The sequence below is a fragment of the Mauremys mutica genome, chromosome 1 (genome assembly GCF_020497125.1).
Source record: "Mauremys mutica isolate MM-2020 ecotype Southern chromosome 1, ASM2049712v1, whole genome shotgun sequence".
In the NCBI taxonomy this organism is placed as follows: Eukaryota; Metazoa; Chordata; order Testudines; family Geoemydidae; genus Mauremys; species Mauremys mutica.
Genome location: NC_059072.1, coordinates 36179253 through 36202272, shown reverse-complemented (window position 1 = coordinate 36202272; position 23020 = coordinate 36179253). Strand labels below are relative to the sequence as shown.

Genomic DNA, 23020 nt, shown 5'->3' with positions numbered 1-23020 from the left:
GCATGCTGACCACCTCAAAGAATTCTAATATATTAGTGAGGCATGATTTCCCTTTACAAAAGCTATGTTGACTGTTCCCCGATATATCATGTTTATCTATGTGTCTGATAATTCTGTTCTTTACTGTAGATTCAGCCAATTTGCCTGGTACTGAAGTTAGGCTTACTGGCGTGTAATTGCCAGGGTTGCCTCCGTATCCTTTTTTTTAAAAATCTGTGTTACATTAGCTATCCTCCAGTCATCTGATACAGAGGCTGATTTAAGTGATATACCACAGTTAATAGTGCTGCAATTTCATATTTGAATTCCTTCAGAATCTTGGGTGAATACCATCTGGTCCTGGTGACTTATTACAATTTAATTTATCAATTTGTTCCTAAACCTTCTCAACTGACACCTCAGTCTGGGATAGTTCCTCAAATTTGTCACCTACAAAGAATGGCTTGATGCAAACATTGATGCAAAGTGAAGACCAATGGAAATAATTCATTCAGCTTCTCTGCAACTGCCTTGTCTTCTCTTGAGTACTCCGTTAGCACCTCAATCATCCAGTGGCTCCATTGACTATTTAGCAGGCTTCCTGCTTCTGATATACTTAAAATATGTTATTAGTCTTTATGTCCTTAGCTAGAGCTCTTCAGATTCTTCCTTGGACTGCTTTATTATACTTTTACACTTGACTTACCAAAGTTTATGCTCCTTTCTATTTTCCCCACTAGGATTTGACTTCTAATTATTAAAGGATGATTTTTTGCCTCTAGCTGCCTCTTTAACTGTACTGTTTAGCCATGGTGACATTTTATGGTCCTCTTTATATTATTTATTAATTGTTATAATTATTATTTGAGGTATATATTTATTTTGAGCCTGTATTATGGTGTTTTTAAAAGTTTCCAGGCAGTTTACAAGTATTTAATCCCTGTTTCTTTTCATTTCTATTTAACTAGCTTCCTCTTGAAGGTTAGCTACCCTGATTGCAGCTCAAATCTTCAGACACCATATTCGCAGACCAGATCTCTTTTCCAGCCTGAGCTCAACTCTTCTGCTTTGTTTCTCAGCTATTTCCAGCCGTCATCCTGGGTGGGAATTCAGTGAAGAGTGAACCAAGATCAACTTACTCCCCAGCCTTAAATAGAATTTACATAAGGTTGGAACCTTTTGTTTCCCAGTCTTGACCTCTCTCTCCTTTTAGTGGAAAATCACTAGAAGTCCAAGATGCTGTTTAGTACCAGGTAACATGACCATCTGACCTTGTAGTGTCAAAGCAATATCCCAGGATGGTTCTTAGGAAAGAGAGAAATTAGTATCTTCAAAATCTTATTGTTTCTTCCTAATGGCCCATCAAGACTGATGGCCTGTTTCTGGTGGATATTTACCAAGTACACACTCAGTTGTAAGTGTTACATAGCCAATATTCCTAACTTTAGATATAGAAATGATACATGCATACAAATTGGATAAACACATTCAGTAAATCAAAACCTTTCCAATGATATCTCGCATGACCCATCTTGCATAAAACATATCTTAGTTATGCCATATTCACACACACCTTCTGCGTAAGGTAGATGTAACATCGCTGCATGAGATGGCTTCCCAGTATCATATAAAACCTTTTTCCTCTACTATATTATTATTGGGTTATAGCAATAAACCTGACTGACATTGGTTATTTGGTCTCATAAGTACATTTTATAATGAACCAAAGGTGACCAAGTAGTTCCCCCTTTAATAAATTCATCCCTAAAAGATGTCTCCACCCAAACCGTGTGCTCTTCTGCACCTGTCAGATTTTCTCCAGCTCCCAGTTTAAAAAATCCTCTGCAACTTTTTAAATTTTACATGCCAGCAGTCTGGTTCTTTTTTGGTTTACATGGAGGCTGTCTTCCCTACATAAGCTCTTCCTTTCCCAAAAGGTTCCCCAATTCCTAATAAACCTAAACCCCTCCTCCCTACACCATCATCTCATTCACACATTGAGACCCTGCAGTTCTGTTTGTCTTACTGATCTTGATTGTGAAACTGGAAGCATTTCAGAAAATGCTGTTGTGGAGGTCCTGGATTTTAATTTCTTACCTAGAAGCCTAAATTTGGCCTCCAGGACCTCTCTCCTACCTTTCTCTATGTCACTGGTCCTATATGTGCCATAACCATCGTCTCTTTCCAGAACTGCACATACATCTGACTAGATGTCTCATGAGATCTGTACCCTTCACATCCTGAAGGCAAATTGTCATTTGATTCTCCTGGTCATCACAAGCCCAACTATCTAAGAACATAAGAAGAACATAACATAAGAATATACGGATTGTGATACTGGGTCAGACCAATGGTTCATCTATCCCTGTATCTTGTCTTCCTAAAGTGGCCCCAATGTCAGATACTTCAGAGGAAATGAACAGAACGGGGCAATTACTGAGTGATCCAAACCCTGTCATCTAGTCCCAGCATCTGGCAGTCAGAGGCTTAGAGTCACCCATAGCAAACTATGCCTGCATTATTTTTACTCTTGTGGGGGTTTTTAGTTTTGTTTTATTTCTGGGGGATGGTTGTTGGCCTAAGTTTAGAGTATGTTTGTTAGGTGTATCAGCCTCTCACACTTCCTCACAAACTCCCTGTTTGCTGCTCCTGTTTGTTAGCAACTCTGGTCATTTAGGAGCTGGCTTTTTAAACCCCTGATCTACCTGAGTTAACTGTCCCCCTACCCCATCAAGGATTCTTAAGAGGTTAGGGATCAAAGGGTAGCAGAGTAGAGGCTACTAGTTAGTTAATAAGCTTTCAACCTAGCTTAGCAGGCCCAATTAAAGATTTCCGAAATATCATTCTGTGATCTCCCCCATCCTTTTGTATTTGACTGGCTCTCTCTTTCCCATATCTGTGAATCTCTCTTAATCCATCAAATCATTTGTATACTTTATGATTTCTTCATTTTGTATTTTATTAGCAATTTCAAGTAGATTTAAGTGCTTATGAAAGGGTCAGCACTAAAAGCTGCAGTTTTCTATTTAACCGCAGACTGTGTACAGCATGGTTATCAGCCAGGAAAACTTTCCTACTATACACCTCTGCCACTATACCTGAACCTTCACTGTGAGTGAGAGATTTTTTTTAAATCTTTAAGATCCGTTCAGGCATTGGCCTCTGCTCAGACTGCAAGCGAGTGTGCCAGTTAATGCCAATTGTAATCTGGATTCTTGTCCATTAGGACTGGGACTAAAGCCACTAAATCATTTTGCATAGGCCATTGCACAGCTGTCAGAGGGGAACACTTCCTGTCTCTACTGATCTGGTTAAGTCTTGAAGAAGTGATCTACAGGTCTAAGGCTTGAATCATATTACCAGCCATAAAAGCCATACCTCTCCCACATTTTAACTTGAATTAGTTTTCTATTTCTTGTTTTGTCACAATTAAAAAAACTCCTAAACCATAAATGTTCAGTGTTGTCCAAACCCAACCATGCTAGTAAGCTACTATATTTTAGAACAAATATTCCTGTAAGTGGGAGAATGAGTCAGTCTAAGCTATGCATTCCTTCCCCATTCTCAGATATAGGGGTAATAATTTTCTCTTACATTTGTCTCTGTCTCCCTTTGTCTGCTCCCTTTTTCCAAGGAATTCATTGTCAAGGTAAGAAATATTATTGTTTCTATGTGACAGGATGAAGACTTGTGGTGACTGAGAGGACTGGACCATGTTGCCAATGCCTGAGGATGCAGTGGCTCAGGATGCTGACTAGTTGTGGTGGGCTTTTCCTTCTTGATCTCTGTGGTGGGAGAAGGATAGAGGGGAGACAAGGATAGAACAGTGTATAATAGATGTTAGTCTAGATTGGGAAATATAATTTTTATCCTATCCATTTGCTTGATGTTTTCTCTCTAGATGATGATGCAATTCCTTTCCTTGTGCCATTTAATGCCCCTTCCTTCTTATCTATTGAATCTGTTTTTGTGTCACCCCCGAATCCTCCACTCCACCAGTAGTACCATCCTCAACACTTCTTATCTGCTGTAAGCATCCATACGTCTTCTTCCACAAATATCCCCTACTTGTGAAACTCCCTTCTTGAGTGGAACCACAAGATCACTATCCTCATTTAAATTCCTCCTGAAGAGCCACTTCTACAGTGACTCCCATAATAAACTAACCAGTGGATTGCAAATTGTTTGCATTTGAGGAATAATCTTATCCATTGTATACATGCGGCCCTAGAAGGGTGGATTACAGTGCCTTTCATATGCTGATGATGTTCATTTCTATCACTTTTTAGGGCTGGGTCAGCTGAGCAATTTATGTAGTGGTTTGCTGAGTTTGGGGCTCTAATGGGATAGAAGATTGGATGGCTGAACAATACAATCAGGATAAATGGCAGAGATTCTATACCAGATTAGGACTGGTACAGATGGATGAAAGGGCCAAGAAAAGGGGAGAACATGGCCTTTTATCTACACTCCTCGTCACTGGCTTACAGCCTGAATGCAGCCTGTGTACCACCACTGTGCAGAGGAAGCTCAGGTAGGATTGGGTCTCTCTGTGGCAGAATTCCTTCTCAGACTCCCCATGGGGAGGTGGCTCTCCAACATCCTTTAAACAGAGTTGTCCCTTAAAGATGTAATCTGAATCAAAATCAGCTCACTGGAGGTGATGGTACCAGCCACGTGTGACTCAGATTTGCAGTTTAGGGCGAGTGTTAAATTTGAAGGTGTTACTGAGTGGACAGTGTTTTGTTTTCCACTCTTCACTAGATGAGAAGGAGGCAACCATTGAAGCTGTTTTCAGCAAAGGTGCCCCTTCCTTTAAAAGAATGAGGGCTGAAGAAGGAATTGGGGGAGGAGGAAGAGTTTCTGAGAAACCAGAAAGAGAGAAGAGTAGATTCCTCTGTAATGTCTAATATACCTCACTCTTAAGAACTATTTACCTGTGCAATATTTGAGTACTATGTTGATGAGTTTTCTAGACAATCCATCCATTGGAAAACAAAGTAGTGTAGTAAATGAGGCCCCAAAATTGTGAGTTATTACTATTTAAGAACTGCCCAGGCATCAAGGCTGTGTAGAACCATTAGGAGAGAGGGTCAAGAGAAAAAAATTAAGATCTAACAGCGAGATTTCTTCAGCTTGTCTGGGGAAACTTACAATCTCTGCAGCTTTTCATGAGAATATGTTTCTGGGGCAGCCAAAAAGAAACTTCTTTTTTCACCTATCTGTGAATGAATTAATTTTAAAATTGACATAAAACAGTAAGATATTATACGATGTGTCAGATACCGTAGTGTAAAATGGGGAATATAAATGAAGTTATATTTCTGAAAGGGCAGTCAACTATGAGTGATACAGTGTTGGCCAAAATATTGTAAACTTTAATGACAGGTTTTACTTCATGGGCAATCCTGCTAGGGACAGAAAGGTGTTACATTCATATTGATTTCTTTTAGTTTAGTGACAAAGTGAAGAAGTAAGGCTAATATTTGCAATAAAGCATGCTTATGCTATCAAGTTGGTGAAATACACCTGTGCTGAAAGAGGCAGTAAATAAAAGGAAATGAAACCAAATAGCGTATTTATAAGGACACTTGATCACAGAGTGGAATAATCAGAATTGTAACTGTTTTATTAATAATGCATAGACGCAGCTCAGGCATAAATACCAAGGTCCCACCATTGTTGTTAAAACAAGGAGAATAGAAGTGGAAGATTTATACCATGGTTCTGGCCTGCTAGAGAACAATAGTTCTTGAAGTGACTTTGCATTGTACAATGGACTGTTAAAACAAGTTTAAAGATCATCAAAGAATACAGAGGGACATTTTATGAATTATATGAACTTTTAAACTGAACTTTTAAACTGAACATTTCAGCAGCCGATGGCGAGTTGATGGCGAAACTGCAACTTGAGCAACTGCAAAGTTGGCCAAGGGATGCACTACAGAGGGCCCAGGGAAAATGACTTGAAGGGGTAAGTTGCTGATCTAATCAAACCAGCCAATGTCCAAGATATGTCCTAAAATGGTGCACAGATTCCAAGGGCAGAAGGGACCATTGTGCTCATCCAATGTGACATCCTATATAACACAGACCACAGAACACCGGTGGGCAAACTATTGACTCTAATCAAGTCACCCCTTAGCCTTCTCTTTCTTAAGGTAAATAGATTGAGCTCTTTGAGTCTATCAATATACGACATATTTTCTAATCCCTTCATCATTCTTGTGACTCTTCTCTGAACCTTCTCCAATTTATAAACATCTTTCTTGAATTGTGGGCACAAGCACTGGAACCAGTATTCCAGCAGCAGCCTCACCAGTGCCAAATAGAGAGGTATATTCCTCTACTCCTCCTTGAGATTCCCCAGTTTATGCATCCAAGGATTACATTAGCTCTTTGACTATAGATAAGGCTACAATTTAGTCACAGAGGTCATGGAAATCACATGGCAGTGGTGGCGGAGAACTCCCGAGCTCCCAGGTGACAGGAGAACCCCCGAGCTCCTCGATGCCGCAGATCCCCATTTTGTATTGAATATTTTTACTAAAAGTCACGGACAGGTCATCACTTGTGTTAACTTTTCTTTTTGGCCCATGACCTCTCCACTACTTTTACTAAAGGTATCCATGACAAACTCTTAGCCTTAACTATAGATTCACATTGGGAGCTCATTTTCAGCTGATTATCCACCACAAACCACAAATCTTTTTCAGAGTAACATTTTGGTTGGACATTGTGAATCTTTGGCAGAAGTATGGGTCACCATCTGATTTGTCCACACCAGCACCTCCAAAATTAGGAACTAAATTAGACTACTCAGCAGAAATGGGCTAAAACAGCCTGTCTCCTTCAGCATACATCACTCCCTGAAAGACAAAGACACCTGGAAGGGAGAAGACTGGGAAGGGGCTGGCCACCTAGAGTCCTCCTAGTGACATCAAATACCTTTCTCATCTAGGCACCTTTAACTGTCTTTTTCTATATTCCAACAATTTGGGTTGCCTGTTAGCTCACTAAAGACTAATCAAGTCTGCCTTTCACTCCACCAGTGCTTGCAGTGTCAAGGAAACTATGGTGAATTGGCATATAAGCAATTGACCAAATTGTCTTATGCTTTTAGTTTGGATCATTTCCCCCCTCTGTTATGTTAGCAAAACCAGAGTTGATAACCATATTCTGAGGGATTCAGTCAAAAATCAAAACAAAGTTACCTTCTCAAGAGAGTGATTGTAGATCAGTGTTATTTTCTACTATGGTTGTGTGATTTGATTCTGAAAACCTCAATAGTAATATCAACCAGTTTTCTAGGTTCTCTTAACAATTCATAGTCCAATACTATTTTTACCTTCTTATATCCTGTACTGTTAGTTGCTGTTGTTTAGGATACTTTATCAAACTGTTTAAAACTAAATTCAACTCTTGAGATCTTTTTTAAATTAAAAGAAGCCTAAGATGGGTGGTAATCAGTTGCCTAACTGAGGTTTGCTTCATACCCTCTTTTTCTTACAGTAGATAAAGCAAGCTACCTGCCTGGGCAGTTTCCATGAGATCAGCCGAGAAGCCCAAGTTAACTACCTCCACCTAGTTTAAAATACAGGGAGCTGACATTATAGCTCTAACTATGAACCTATAACATTTATTTTTAAAAAGAGTGGAAGAGGGTCCTGTGACTACTCACCTGGTCCATCAAACCCTGCAACTGTTGACATTCTGGGCATGTTGCAATGGTATTTTATGGGTTCTTTTCAAGGGAACTTGTTGAGGGATCGGTTTGCTGGAGGGGGAGGTTTTTGTTTAGTGGGGCAGTATGGCAGGAGATTGTTGCTATCATAGGGCAGGCCTTTCCATATCTGATTTTTATTCTTTTACTGATGTATATTTTAGATTTTCCCAAAAGCCCCTGGAGCAATGGATAGGTGCTTGTAAATACATGCATGAATAAATTAATAAATGAATATGTTGGATTTAGTCCAAGGGTTAGAGCTTTGTTGCTTGAAGCTGTATTAAATTCTCTCTATTATTACAATTAAATTATAAAACAACAATGGACTCTTATCACAAACTAATGCAGACAAAACATCCCGTTTTCTTTCTGAAGTTAATTTACTGACAGCAAACAATTCATATCTTAAATACTTTCAGGTGTGGTAGAACCTTGTTCTCTCTTTTGACACACCCATAGAAGGAAATAGTGCTGTTATGATGTCAATTAGATGTTCATTTAGAAACAAATTTATTCTGTGGAACAACAAATGCTCACCTTGCTGGCCATGGTGCAGCTTTGATGGGGCTGGGAGCAGTGGAGAAACCCTGGAGAATGGGGAAGGAGATCTCAGCTCCACAGGCTTCCTCAGCTACCTGCTTTAATCTCACTTGCCATTAGCATGCATGTGGGCTAATTCTCCCTCTTTCCCTTTCTTCTCTGCCCTCTCCCTGCTACCACTGGATAGTGGGAGTGGTAATGAGGCCAGCGATTGGCTCTTGCCTGGAGGAACTGGACTGGGAGAAAGGTGGCTACTGTTTGCTTCCTAGGCAAGGTGACAATAAAGACTTGGTTACAGCTAACTTCTGGTTATATCTTGGTTAATGCTGACTTGGTTATAGCTAACTATTCCTCAGACATAGACTTTGCAATTGAATATATGTAGTTCAAGGTTGTTTAAGAGGAGGAGTTAATAGGCGTTTACTTTTATCAGCCTTTTGGACCATTTAATTTCCTCTGCGAACCAAAGGTCATCACAGGAGACCAGTGTGATTCCAGGGTTACTAGAAATTTAAAGTTGATAGTTGTCATAAAAATAATATTTATTATCATTACTATGATTATCTATTTGGTTAATGTACATGAACATGCAGAATAGTTGTTAAAGGTAATCTAGAACAGAAAAGTTAATAACTTTGTTTACATTTGTACGCTCTAACTGATTTACGTTATACCTTTGAGAAAGTTGATATGGACAAGTACAGTATATTCTTCTGTATGACTCTATTATTCAATCCTGTTTAGAGAAGTTTCTGAAAAAAATTATATCCATGTTTAGATCAGGATTTCTGAACTGATTAAGGCTTCTACTGACTTTGTTGGGACTTCTGAAGGTCAAAGTGCTTTCAGCAAATTAAAAAAACCTCTTTTGACTAGCCTTCAAGTTTTGGCATTCCTACAATTTGACCATCTGTTTGTGCTGGAGTCTGATTCCTGTGGTACTGGCATTGGTCAATATTGTCTCAGGTGGTGAATGGAAAAGAAGAAATGTTGACATATGGTAGTAGGATGCTTAATCCAGCCGAGCAAAACAAATTGTACTACATAATAGCAATTACAGTTTATCTTTTATGCATTGAATATGCAGAATGGCATTTTAAACATTTTCATGATTTACATACATTTTTAAGGAATTGGATGAAATGTACATAGGTGAAAAAAACAAGAACTTTGCACCGTGGACTCCTGCTTGGTCTCTGTGACATAGTATTTGGGAGGGACCATCTAAAAAGTTGTTTTTTAAATGTTGTTTGTAGACAAGACCCTTGGGTTCTGATTTTATCAAATCTAACTGCTGATCAGGATCAGGTGTGGTCTGTACTTCTCAATACTACAGTGCAGATCTGTGTTCTCAATATACAAAATATTTGACAAATTGAAAACTGAAGATACAGGGTGCAGTTTAAAATAAGTGGATTTCAGTGTCCAAATAAATAGCACAGGGGCTTCTCTACTGATTGGATTGTTCAGACTACTGCAGACTTTAGAAATCTTACAGCAGAGTAATGTTTGCAGAAGAGTTCACAGGGTCTTGTCTACAGTTATTCTCAATGAAGTCACATATCTGGGAGAGGTTGGAGAGTCCCTAAGCAGACCACTGATGATGCCAGGACCCTGTTCAAACCTTTGGGATCTAAAGGTGAACATCCATGAGGACAGATGTAAAAAGACAGCCCAGGTCCTAGGTCTGTGATGATCTAAGGGACAAGGCTATCCTTGTATCTGCCCTTGGACTGCACCAAAGTAGCTAAAGTAAGTGTGTGTGTATATGTGTGTGTGTACACACTCGTGCAAAAACAGAGAAGGTGCTTACTGGGGTTGCACCAAGTAGTAAAACCTATGCAGCTTAACAGCTGAAGTTAATCTTAAAGCTGTGGTACCCCTAGCATGTCACCAAGTGAATGGAAAGGTTCAGTGTGCCACAGTACTCCTGGTGATCCTACCCTATTCATATTACTAATATGCACCAAAATCTGCAGCCTGTATCCTTCATTCAGTTGGAATTTTGACTGACTAAAAACTACAGGATTATCTACACTGCAGAAGTAATATTTTTTCCAGTTAGTAAAGTGGTGTACACATACCATGTGCACAGATATATATCCTGTAACAATCGTGCTCATTCTCTCTATTTTCAAACAGGCCAATTTATCTTCTGGTATAAATTGCTGAAAGTCCACTGATTTACACCAGCAGAAAATTTGGTCAAATACATTCATCATATCAATTATAAGGCAAATCTCACTGAGATTTTGGACAAGTGGACAAATTATTCCATATACTTCACGCAAGTTTCAGTTAATCATAAAGATGTCTCCTCCAAGCAGCTATGTCTGTTTCAGAGGTGTTCCTTTCAGGACTTCAGTGCCAGAACTTGGCTCAATTTATTATTTCCCAACAAGAACTGATTTTGGGTATCTTTCTATGGGGGGGGGCGGGAAATTAAGATCTTGGCACATGAAGATCCAGATGTTCTTTTATCCAGCCTCCATTTGGCAGGAACTAGTGGCATAGGATGTGGAAACAGAAGCTTTGCAGACATCAGAAGTGGCAACACCTGCAGCATCAGCATGGTCAGCATGTGCAGAAGCAATTTTACCAGTTATGTCCCAAGATCCTGCACAGCACTACAGATGCAGGCTGCCTCTTTGTGGCAGAAAACTGTCCCTGGTTATAGTAAAGTTAAAATAAATGATCTTTTTTCTGTACAAAACCCTCACTCTAATGCACCATCAGTCAAACACTACCCAGAGGCTGATGTGTGATAGTTTATTTTTGGATATTCTATGGTCAGAATACTGTGCAGGCAATTCAGTTGCCCTGCCATGCAGAAAATAATCAGGAAGAAACAGAGAATTCATGCATAAATCCAAAAAGAAAAAAAAAGAGCCCAAGTATAAAAGATCTGTCTAAATCACAACATCTTTTCTGCAGACAGCCTTCGAAAAAGCTTGATCTGTCTAATGAGAAAGCAATATACCTAACACCTAATTATTGTTTCCACTTAATAAACTTCTGTGTAGTGTTCAGTATTCATGTTTCCTGCAGTAACACCCGTATGGATACAGCAAAATCCAACACCTATAACATTTTAAGGGTTGGGTTTAGGGCTCAGAACGATAAAGAGGAATGACATTTAATTACTGATGTGCAGTCATTCAGTTCAGCTAATTATGATCCCTGGAGTTTAGTCATCATATGTAATTAACTTTTACTTTCATAAAAGCTTAATGTGCTGCAGAAGCATCAATGACTGTGAATGTTACACTTCAGGATTACTGACAGAATTCAAAATGAATTCTAAAAGACAATTTTTCTCACTAAGTGTTACTATTGCCATCTGCTCTTAAACAATGTAAAAAAATAGCAGTATTGATATCATTATCTATGATTTTTTTTAATTTGATGGTCACAGTAACTGCAGCATAAAGCAAGAAAATAATTCAGCCACAGACAAGCAATCATAATCTATTCAAATAAAACTAGCAAAAATGACCAATGAGCAAATTTGAAAGGCCAGATGGGTTTTCTTTTGTGTCTCAGTAATTTTGTTTTTCTTTAACAACTTTCAAACAATTGCAATTACAGGAAATTTAATTTGATTTGTGTTTATAGAGTCTGGGTGATAACTAATAAACATCAATGTATATAAATAGCTTTATCTATTAAGCATGACGTCAGAGTTTTGTAGGTAATAGAGCAGCTACATCATGGTATGTTGTAAGTCAGCCCTTTCTACAGGTTTTATCTAGTGAGTGAAAAAAGAAGAGTGGGTTAGAACAAGTTTTGAGTTGGGTCAATCAGTCAAACATCAACCAGCTTGTACTTGGAACAGCACTAGTGACGTCTCTCTGAAAACCATTTCTGATACTCCCTTCACACATGTTCGCTTGAGCTATGAAACAGCTGTAGGAAAAAAACCAATCACCTGCGGTGAAATTCCAACCCATGGAAGTCAATAGGAATTTTGCCACTGAATTAAGTGGAACCAATATTTCACTCCCTCGTGCTTCACAAGAGAGGGAAAAGGGTCTGGAACTCAGAAGATTTGGGTTCAATTCTTGTCTCTTCCACAAACTATCTCTATAATTTTCAGCAAGTAACTTAGGCTATGTCTACATTAGAAATGCTACAGCTTCAGCACTGCAGTTCTGCGGCTGTAACATTATAGTGTAGGCCAGGGATCGGCAACCTTTGGCACGCGGCTCATCAGGGAAAGCCACTGGCAGGCTGGGATAGTTTGTTTACCTGCAGCGTCCTCAGGTTCGGCCGATCGCAGCTTACACTGGCCATGGTTTGCCACTCCAGGCCAATGGGGGCTGCGGGAAGCGGTGCGGGCTGAGGGATGTGCTGGCCGCTGCTTCCCACAGCCCCCATTGGCCTGGAGCAGTGAACAGCAGCCAGTGGGAGCTGCGATTGGCTGAACCTGCGGATGCTGCAGGTAAAGAAACTGGCCCGGCCTGCCAGTGGTTTTCCCTGACAGGGCATGTGCCAAAGGTTGCAGATCCCTGGCGTAGGCTCTTACTGCAGTGACAGAAGAGGTTCTTCCATCATGGTAGAAAATCCATCTCTCTGAGAGGCGGTAGCTAGGTTGACAGAAGAATTGTTCCATCAACTTAGCACTGTTTACATGGGGGCTTAAGTCAACTAACCACATCTCTCATGGGGTGTGAATTTTTCACACCCCGGAGCAACCCAGATGAGTCAAGCTAACTTTCTAACAGCTAACAGCCCTGATTCTCTGTGTCCCACAATTACCTATCTGCAAAATAGGTAAAACAATACTCTCTGTTCCCCACTCTTGTCATGTCTATTTAGACAAAGCTCTTTGGGTTGAGGACTGTCTCTTAGTTTTTGTTTTTACAGTGCATAGTATAATGGAACCCCTCAGGAGGATTCAGCACTGTTGAAAGTACTACTCCCAAATCACTGCCATCAAGGAGATTATGGAACTCAGGCTCCTTGAATTTTTTGTAATTGGTTTTCAATGGAAAGTTGGGTTTTTGACAAAACAATGTTTTTAAAGGATCTTCTTTTGATAGAAGAAAATTGATTTTTCATCAAAAATCAAATGCTTGAAAACAGATATTTCTGAAAACAGAAATATGTTGATTCTGAAATGCTAAGAGGTCTCATAGGATTGTAGTTCAATTTCCTCGTGCCTCCATTCTCCTTTATGGACCAGGCTTCTCAAATGGACTTAATCTCCTATGATATTGAGCAGCCATATGTTTCTCATGATACACTACCTCCCCTCACCAAGATAGGAGAACTTGGTGCACCAGGGGAGATATATTCCAATCAGGGCTCCTGGCCTACAGAGGAGAATAGGACCAAGAAGCATCTCAGCTACAACTCTCATGAAGTGCTGCAGTTGAATTTCAAAACTGAAATGTTTTAGTTAAAAAAATCATTTTTTTCCCGCAGAAACCCTCCCCCCCACACACACATTTTGACCAGCTACATGCTGTCCATTATGACATCTCCTTATATGAATGCAAGTAGAGAAGAAATGTCTGTGCACTCAGCATGGGTGCACATAAGCTGCCATAATTTGGCTCAGAATGTTCATCAACATACTAAAAACAATCAAGCATAAAATACTGATATAATACCATGACTCATAAATTTCATTGCACATAAACAGCTTCTTTATCAACGTGCCACAAACAGATTACCCTAGAGACTGTATCCTGGAAAGCACTAACTCTGAAAAGGACTTAGGGGTCATAGTGGACAAGTAACCCAACATGAACTGCTGTTGTGGCAAAAAGGGCTAATGGGACCCTTGGATGTATAAACAGTGGAGTAGTGAGTGAGGTGATTTTTATCTCTGTATATGGCATCAGTGAGACTAGTATTGGAATACAGTGTGCAGTTTTGATGTCCACATTTTTAAAAGGATGTTGCAAAATTGGAGAGAATGTAGTAAAGAGCCACAAAAATGATTTGAAGGCTGGAGAAAATGTCTTTAGTAAGAGATTTAAAGATCTCAATTTGGTTAGGTTATCAACAAGGAGATTGAGAACTCACTTGATTCAAGTATCAATTCAATTCAAGTATCAGGGAGAAAATACTGTCTGTTAAAAGTCTCTTTAATCTAGTAGAGAAAGGCATAACAAGACCCAATGGCTAGAAGCTGGAAGTTGAAGACAGACAAATTCAAATTACAAATAAGGCACAATTTTTTTTACAGTGAAGGTGAATAACCACTGAAAGTGACTACCAAGGGAAGTGATGGATTGTGCAACTCTTGATGTCTTCAAATCAAGACTGGAAGCCTCTCTGGAAAACATGCTCTAGGCAACTACAATTTATTGGGCTACAGACTGTATGACATAATGGTCACTTCTGGCCTTGAACTCTTTGAATCCATGAACAAGTCATCTAAAATATTTATAAAACGTTTACCATTGTCTCTTTTATATATATCATACAGTAGGCCTTTGCATTAAGCACTCAGTAGTTAGGAACCAGAATAGCTGTTTTGATGCAAACCCCAAGCACAGACAAGGAAAATCATTATTTCTACTGGTTGACCTACTCCATATCAAGCAAGAGTAAGCTTAATTGGTGCAAATTGTGGCTATCAGTTTCTATGTTTGGGTTTTGCAGTATCCTCCTACATTGGTCACTAGTCACCAGCTGATGAATTCCAGGTATAGGTAAGGCCTAAAATATAGCAGATATGATCATATCTGTGCTGCTATAACTGGGGGGAAGGGGAATGCTTGCTCCAGCTTTTTAAAGTTTTATTATCTAATTTGTCTGATAATGAAGTTCCCAAAATGGAGTAAAATACTTCGAGTGCAGTTGCATCTGATTTTCAGAGAAAGAGACTGTTGTCTCTTGCCCTATAGATTATACAACCCAAAACATCATTGGTCTTTTACATTGCCATATCTCTTCGCAAACTGATGACCAATTTGCTATGGCTCCCAAATCTTTTTCAGCGTTGTTCCTTCCCATGCTTTCTCCTTCCCGTTGAATATATGTGTTTCAGATGATGTTTTCCCAGATGTATTGCCTTGCATTTTTTCTAGATGAATATAATTTTATTATCTGCCTATTTTCAGAAGTCTCCTAGGTCAATCTTGATTTGTACTATTTCCTCATTTCACTAGTATGAGCAATTCCTTAAAGTTTAGTATCATCTGTTAATTTGATTCATATGATGATTATTTCTTCCTCCAGATTCTGAATTAAGAATTAAATAAGATGTGTAACTTTTAGACACCTCCCTCACAACTCAATATATTGTCAGATCGCACTACCCTTTTTGTTAATAGTTCTCTACCTCAAGTACATTTTTACAACACTGTAAAAAGCAATCTGTTCACGAAAGAAACATTTTTTTCACCCCTGGTCACTGCCTTTTTATACTGTGTTACTCTTCATTGAGATGCTGTGCCCATAGTTACTTTTATAGATTCAAATACTGATAATGCAAGATATGACAATATTTGTTGCCAACTGTCTACATAAAATATACCAGCTTGTTTGAGTCATCCTCCAATTGATAATTTGCATTTTTGTAGGATTCATTGTTTTTGCTGTGGCAACACTAGGATTAGGACAAAAATATTGCATGTTTCTGGAATTAGCACTAGGAGCTAATATTTTTTTACATTGCTGTGTTATATCAGTTACTGTATTAATAGATCAGTCTCGGACTTGTTCTATATGTATATGCTTTGTTGTTAGAAGTCTGAATGGTGGGGTACATGATATTTACTCTCCTTGACAGTTTAGCCCTTTCATCAATAATGCCTGTCATCAGATCCTCTGTAGCTGTTCCTGGGGTGTTATTGATTGCTGTAGTCTTTTGTTATCATTGTTGCATTTTGTTTACTATATTACACTCCTTCAATTTTTTCCAGACTTTAAAACGTCACCTTGATTTTAATTAGGCTTGTGAGTCTTGGGAACTTGACAAGACTCATCTTTGGAGTGGGGGTAGAGGGAGAGAGAAACAAATTCTCTCATCAGGTGTGCCTTCCTGACTTCTCCAAGTTTTAATGTAAATAAGTTATCTGTCTACCTGCTCAGGCCTAGATCAATCACTCTATAGGCCGTCAGATATGCTGGTTGTAGCATACTGTCTTTGTGCACCAGATTGCTATTTTCTGTGTATGTGTGCAGTCTTGTTTACCGGCTCGTCTTGCGTGTCTCCAGAGAAGTCTATAATCTTAAATGACAAAACTTGAGGTCACACTTTATTGAACAAATCTCCATTAATTACCTCCAGTAGACCATTTACATCAGTAGCCATCAACAATCTAATGAGCTAAGTTGCATCCAAAGGTCCCATGCAAATGTGAAGGAGAAAAATAGGAGCTAATTTGTTATCTTTCCTAATTAAAAGAGATTGTTTTTCTTTGCTCCCAAATAAAGCCAATCTCTTAATGCAAAGGATATTTTACTTTAACTAACCTCTGGGATTAGTAACAATAGTTTCTATCAGTTTCCACTATAGCATTTTAAATTAAACTTGATAGAATAACTGCACACAACTCGTTTATCGAACTAAACCTTTCAGGCAGGGAACTGGTGTATCTTAATGAATGTTGTGCAGCAGTTTAGGGTTTTAAAAATGGCAATGTTAAGAAATACTGTTAAAATGTAACAACTCTTTTATTTATGGACAATGCTGTTCAAGTAATGCTGGTGTTGGTGATTCAGGAAGTGGCAATCTTCTGCCTGATATAATCCTAGAGCAATGTCCCAGCTGAATTTTGGGGACTCAGTGCTGCTGGAAATACCACCTTTCAGATGTAATATAAAACCAGGGATATAAGCAACCATGATCATTAAAGAACCCATGACCATTTTTGTGAGAGTCAAATTCTTGATTCTGGCAACTTGGTGAATTATAGTGTGCTCACCTACATTTTCCCTTCAGTTTGAACTGGATATGGAGTCATTCTTCAGTCACTGTCTTGTGCTGCTGTTGTGTGCTGTTAGACATCCTCTGTGTTTCACTCAAGTGGTTAGTGAAGAGATAACTGAACTTACCATAAGGGATGTGTCATAATTAGGTAATGCATGCAAAGTGTTTTCTGATTTTCAGATGAATTGTTGTTTAGAAGTATGGAGTATTATTAGTTGTATGATTATGTGTATCTATCAAGTGAACCTCTTTTAGGTATATATATCCTTTTTGCTTTCAACCTTTTGCATATCTCCTGGGTGTGAATGTTGTTCAGGAGGATTTCAATATTGTGATAAAATCTAGACACGAATAGTACTTCATCCAAAGTATTCAGGCTAGATTGTTACAGCCCTTACTCAGAAGGCCAGGAGAGGAAGATTCCCCCCATTTTCCTGCATGGCCTTGTTCTGATTGTGACCTTGGTCATGAGGAGGTGAGCAAGGGTCCTGCTCTGCAGTACCCCACTCTGAGTAAGTGGGTACAGTGGGGATGGAGAGGGTCAGAGAGTGGCCACTGTAAATAGCAGGTGGGGTACACAAGGAGAGTAATCAGCTCCACTAAGAAAGGGCTGGAGGATTTTTTCCCCTATACGTAATAAGGGAGAAAAAGTGAATTTTTGTCACTATTCATTCTCTGATCTGTTCCTGGGGCAAAAGCTATGTCCCATCCCTCACTCAGAGCACATAGTCAAGTTACAGCCTAGCCCTTGACCTGCATCCATTCTAATTAAAGATTTAAGAATTAAATTCTTGGAAATTTGAAATAATTTTGAACATACTTTTTGAATGGGAAATGTCTTGCTTCAACATATGGTACGTTTTTGAGGATTATGTTTAATTGGAAATACCATAAATCTAGTGGCGATGTTAGAATAACAGGATTTGGAATATTATGCTAGTTTAACCCAAGAGAAGGTGGTAACAGTATCAAAAGACAAAAGACAAACCAAATGAGAAAATTCAGGTTCTTTGAAAAACAGAGGCACATGGTAGGGAAAGCATTTTAATGCCATTATTATTTCCAAATTAAGCATCACTGTATTTTTGAATGTCATCTTCTTGAAAATAGGATTTTAAGTCATGATACGTGGAAATCATCATACCTGATCAGTCCAGGGGTCCATCTAGTCAAATATTCTTTGAGAGTGGCAAAGTTCCTTGAGAGCCTCCTATGAAAAGCAGTTATGGCATTACCTGTTCACAGTGTACATTTCTTCCAGCTCTCCTGCTCCATTAGCCTGAAAATCATTGGATGCCTTGAAGTATGAGGGTTTATATTCTTTGCTCACCTCATATAAGTTTGGAAGAGAGTAAGAGAGAAGCAGGAGGTTTGCAGAAGCCATCACCCAATAGCTACAGATATGGAAACAATTGTTAGATAAAACCTGGATGAGAGTCCTGAAAACCGACTGGACATTTTCAAAGATTAGAGACAATTCAAACTCCCCCCTCTCCCCCCGCTGTAACACCTCACCTTTTTTACAGGATTGTTTATTGGTGGACTAGTACAGGTAACATATTAAATTGTAGCCCTTAATGTTGATTCTGAAAGTATAATCCTTGCCCTACAGTATATAAGACTAGTAGGCAATCTTATGGGAATGTTCTGTCGGGAATCTCAATAAATTGTAATCAGCTGTTCAGACTTTATCTAGATTCTTGACAGAGCATCCCTATGGGCTGCCCAGGAGCCTAGTAGAGTGTGATGGATTGTCAGCTAGTCTGCTGGAATGGAAACAGACTAGTACACTTGGATGCCACTGATGGATATTTCTCTTCATAGTATTAACAGACAGCCAAGATAAAGGGAAAGGGCAGTTGAAGTCCATTCATCTTCCAAATTCAAAAAAATAATCATCAATAAGAAGATGCTCCTTTGAAAGTAGAGATTTTAGGACCACAAGTTCACTATGCAGGGTGAGGTGAGGGACACAGAGTGAGTGGCAAAAGCCTTTTACTCAAATGTTAAGAATGGACAAACATTCCGAATGTTTTGATAAGTTTCAACTAAGAATCAAATCTTCTAAAACTCTCCCACTCCTAATTAGTCATTTAAACTATGGAGCTAATATCTAGTGGACAAGGCAAAGAACAGAAGATGGGAAGACTTGGGTATTATTTCTGGCTTTATTGACCCATATGACCTTGGAATGGGCAAATAAACCTCGCTGCACTTCAGTTTCTCCCTTTATGAATGGGGGAAATGATATCTTTGATGTTTTGTAAAGCACTCTGAGACCTATAGATGATTGAGACTGGAGCTGGGATGAGCAGGGATTGGATCTGTCAAGCAAGACTGTGGCAATGTAGGGGAAAGCAGTTTAAAGGGATGGTAAAATGTATGGGCCTGAGAATGCACCTACTGAAGTCAACGGCTGTGCTGTTGATTTCAGTGGGATCTGATCAGTATATAGCAACATCAGCCTCACTGACTGAGTTTGTTACTGAATCATATATTATTCAGGTTGGCAATCTTGGGATCATGTTATACTCAGATTCTCAAGCACAACTACTAGCTAGAAGCTTTTTTTCCCCCCCATCTTGACTGATGAGAAGAGTGGGACTTTTCTTTAGGATGTGGAACTTGCTACAAATTTCTATGGCTTTGTCACTTTAAAGATATTTAATGCAACCTGGAGTCGTGAAGTATAGGGGATTTTAAAAAATAGACTGTGGGATCTTTAGGGCAGGAACCCTCTTTATGTTGTATGTTTGAACTTCAAACAGTGCTTAGCACAATCGGGCGCTCATTAGGGCTCCTAAGCTTTACTGCCATATAAATAAATACATAAATAACTAAATATTGTTGCCTCATCCCCAGACACCAGTGTCCCAGTCTGACACCAGCATCTTCATTCTACCAATCGGTAGAAGATGTTTAGTACTTTGCAAGCTGGCTTCCTAGTGGAAGAGATATCAGTGATATGGATCCTGGGTATATTCTACCTATAATTTGTTTTTTTTACACATAAACACCCATCTTGGAGAAAAAAAAGGGTCAGAAACAGCATGTAAGGCAACTATTTCTTTCAGCAAAAAGAACAGGAGTACTTGTGGCACCTTGGAGACTGACAACTTTATTTGAGCATAAGCTTTCGTGGGCTACAGCCCATTTCATCGGATGCATAGAATGGAACATACAGTAAGAAGATATTTATACATACAGAGAACATGAAAAGGTGGAAGTACCCATACCAACTGTAAGAGGCTAATTAATTAAGAGAAGCTATTATCAGCAGGGGAGAAAAACTTTTGAAGTGATAATCAAGATGGCCCATTTTGGACAGTTGATATGAAGGTGTGAGGATACTTTAACATGGGGAAAGATTCAATTAGTGTAATGACCGAGCCATTCCCAGTCTCTGTTTAAACCTAAGTTAATGGTATCTAGTTTGCATATTAATTCAAGTTCACCAGCTTCTGGTTGGAGTCTGTTTTTGAAACTTTTCTGTTGCAAAATTGCCACCTTAACGTCTGTCACTGAGTGATGAGAGAGGTTGAAGTGTTCTCCTACTGTTTTTTGAATGTTATGATTCCTGGTGTCAGATTTGTGTCCATTTATTCTTTTGCATAGAGACTGTCCGATTTGGCCAATATACATGGCAGAGGGGCATTGCTGGCACATGATGGCATATATCACATTGGTAGATGTGCAGGTGAATGAGCCTCTGATGGAATGGCTGATTTGATTAGGTCCTATGATGGTGTCACTTGAATAGAAATGTGGACAGAGTTGGCATCAGGCTTTGTTGTAAGGAGAGGTTCCTGGGTTAGTGTTTTTGTTGTCTGGTGTGTGGTTGCTGGTGAGTATTTGCTTCAGGTTGGGGGGCTGTCTGTAAGTGAGGACAGGTATGTCTCCCAAGATCTGTGAGAGTGAGGGATCATCTTTCAGGATAGGTTGTAGATCTTTGATGATGCACTGGAGAGGTTTTAGTTGGGGGCTGAAGGTGACGGCTAGTGGCATTCTGTTATTTTCTTTGTTGGGCCTATCCTGTAGTAGGTGATTTCTGGGTACTCTGGCTCTATCAATCTGTTTTTTCACTTCAGCAGGTGGGTATTGTAGTTTTAAGGATGCTTGATAGAGATCTTGTAGGTGTTTGTCTCTGTCTGAGGGATTGGAACAAATGCGGTTGTATCTTAGAGCTTGGCTGTAGACAATGGATCATGTGGTGTGTCCTGGATGGAAGCTGGAGGCATGTAGGTAAGTATAGCGGTCAGTAGGTTTCTGGTATGGGGTAGTGTTTATGTGACCATCGCTTATTAGCACAGTAGTGTCTAGGAAATGGACTGCTTGTGTGTCCTGGTCTAGGCTGAGGTTGATGGTGGGATGGAAATTGTTGAAATCATGGTGGAATTCCTCAAGGGCTTCTTTTCCATGGGTCCGGATGATGAAATGTCATCAATGTAGCACAAGTTGAGTTAAGAGACGAGAGCTAAGGAAGAGTTGTTCTAAGTCATCCATAAAAATGTTGGCATACTGTGGGGTCATGCGGGTACCCATAGCAGTGCCACTGACTTGAAGGTATATATTGTCCCCAAATGTGAAATAGTTGTGGGTGAGGACAAAAATCACAAAGTTCAGCCACCAGGTTTGCCGTGGCATTATCGGGGATACTGTTCCTGATGGCTCGTAGTCTATCTTTGTGTGGAATGTTGGTGTAGAGGGCTTCTTTCGGAAATCTCAGTCTAACATCAGTACTTGCTTCCCAATACTTGCCTCAAGAATTGACTCTAATGAGAGACTCAGGCAGACAGAAATCTTTCCTTCTCCCTCTTGAAAGACCACTCCCTATACACAGAACCTTGCACAACCCAACATGACCAGCAACATGAGTCTTCCCAACATTAAACTTTTGCTAGCATGCCAAGGAAAAGAACTGGAAAGACCATGTGTAATAGCACTGCTGGTGACACCAGATATATATTTATTAATACAGACTGAATTGAACATTTGGTCTCTGTAAACTGAAGAGGGTTCTCCATATATTTTATGGGGTGGTGTCATTCACATAATACCTCTTTTGGAGGAAGTTGTACTGCATCTTTCAAAATTGGGAATAAACTTCAGCCTAAACCAATTTGGCTCAACCATGGACACTCTTGCAATAGTCTCTTCATGGGAGAAACCTGTTTTCTTCCAGGGAGCTCTGTGCAGGTGCTGGGGTCTTTGCAGCTTGGAGGCCTATTATTCTAAATATTAGCACAGCTTATATTACATTACATGCCAAAAACCATCAGCTTGGGTTGTTAAATTTGTTTGATTGATTATTGTACTTTGTTTCCAGCATGCAGTCTAAAAGTTCTACGTATCTTTACTTTCCACCTCCAATGATGTCCAGATGACTCATGGTAATTCTTCAAGGGACCAAAGCCATTTTGTGCTGAATGACAGCCTTATCCTCAACAAGCTAAATATCACAATCATTCTCGTTCATACCAGTAAGTGAGATCAGAACTTCTAAGATTATTGTCATAACGATGGCATAAACTGTTTGAATCTCAAATGGATACATGATTGTATGTAAAGTTGGAACACTCATGATAGAAATTGCAAAATGTTGTGTTGCAATCCTTTATGCATGGTTGACTGACCAATTACAAGTATACAGCTAATGATAAAACTACTTTTTTCCTGAGGTTATTCTTAGAACTACAGATTTTTCATGTTTTAGTGAAGCTTTTAGAATAAACTTCAATGGATTCAGGGTATTTGATAGGACAAAGCCTTATAAAAGATTTTATAAAAAAGAGGCCACTTTGTTTTTTCAATAAGAAACACATTAATGAAATAACAGTTTACATTAGATTTTGTTTTGTTTAATTTAAACTTAAATTGACTGAGTA

At 39.2% G+C, this 23020-nt stretch overlaps 1 long non-coding RNA gene across 1 annotated transcript; it reads left to right on the top strand.

The window, feature by feature from the left end:
* The first annotated feature begins 3654 nt into the window (after positions 1–3654).
* Positions 3655–22586, top strand: LOC123374745. Its single transcript, XR_006581182.1, has 4 exons — positions 3655–3742; positions 4269–4513; positions 5856–5953; positions 22462–22586. It is a non-coding gene; the product is annotated as an uncharacterized LOC123374745 (long non-coding RNA).
* Positions 22587–23020: the final 434 nt, after the last annotated feature.